The sequence below is a fragment of the Limulus polyphemus genome, unplaced genomic scaffold (genome assembly GCF_000517525.1).
Source record: "Limulus polyphemus unplaced genomic scaffold, Limulus_polyphemus-2.1.2 Scaffold220, whole genome shotgun sequence".
NCBI classification, from domain to species: domain Eukaryota; kingdom Metazoa; phylum Arthropoda; class Merostomata; order Xiphosura; family Limulidae; genus Limulus; species Limulus polyphemus.
In genome coordinates this window covers 203,151-204,261 of record NW_013665830.1, presented here as the reverse complement: position 1 = coordinate 204,261, position 1,111 = coordinate 203,151, and the positions used below count along the sequence as shown (strand labels likewise).

The window sequence follows — 1,111 nt, the reverse complement described above, 5'->3', positions numbered from 1 at the left end:
AGTTAGCATAAATCAGTTAAATGACGAAAAATTGGGTGTCTGTTTACTTGTGACCACTCAGTGTAGGATGGGTGATTTGAGGAGTGTTTAGCCCTTCCCTAATACTTTCAAACAAATGTTTTTTTATTCATTATTAGCTGGTTCGAGCATATTTTTACAATTTTACTTAGCTAGGATAGCATGTAAAGCATCTTTTCTTCCAAAAATTTAAATAATTGAACTTTGATTTTAACCTTACTCACAGTATTCTAATCTAGATTAAATCAACGTTATGCAAAGTCGCACTTCTTTGCGACATTTTCCATGGAATGCTTTTATATTTTACTAAACCGGAACGACTAACTTTAGGATTCAGGTAAAATAACTTTAAGGCTCTACCAAAAATAATAGACAATAGAATATATTCATAGCTAGCCTACTGAAAGTTGTTTTGCTCTTTGCTTCAATGTTTTTCATGAAATAGAAATACTGGTATTCATAGAAAATGTTCAGAGGTGACTTTATTGATATAATGTATTGAAACATTAAATTGGCTGAGAAGCAGGTGTATCATTTGTATTTCATATTTTGTGACGAATTTATTATTATATATTTATTTTAATATGGATGTTTGTTTAAATTAAATATATATTTAGAAATATGCATAGCTTATAGTGTTAAATATGTATTGCGAAACACCCTCCTATTCTCTAAACTTGTAGGAGATTCTTGAGTGTAAGAATAAGCAATATATGTATGTACGTAAACGCTTAATGTAGCTTTGTATTTTTAAGTAATATGAATTTTCTAGAAACTCTCCACACGCCTATAAATATAACCAACGCGACGTGCCAAAAAAAAGAGTATATAGTTTGCTATAGTCAGTGTGCTATAAACTTCGGAAGCTATAACTGTGGTTGTTATAACGCTTATCCATCTGAAAAGTTCAGCTATTTGACCAGGAACATTTACAAAATTCGAACATTACAAATCATTTAACTTCAGTGGATTCTCATCGGACATTAGTACTTTTACGAAAACGGTGTGTGTGGCTGTTGAATAACGAAGGACAAAGCTAGTTAGCTTCCCGTTAAGCGAATTGTACCTACATCAACTCGTAATTAACTCGCTC

At 31.5% G+C, this 1,111-nt stretch overlaps 1 protein-coding gene across 1 annotated transcript in view; it reads right to left on the bottom strand.

The window, feature by feature from the left end:
• Positions 1–1,111, bottom strand: part of LOC106478517 (prolyl endopeptidase FAP-like) — a 290,108-nt gene that overhangs the window by 196,796 nt on the left and 92,201 nt on the right. The window lies entirely within an intron of this gene.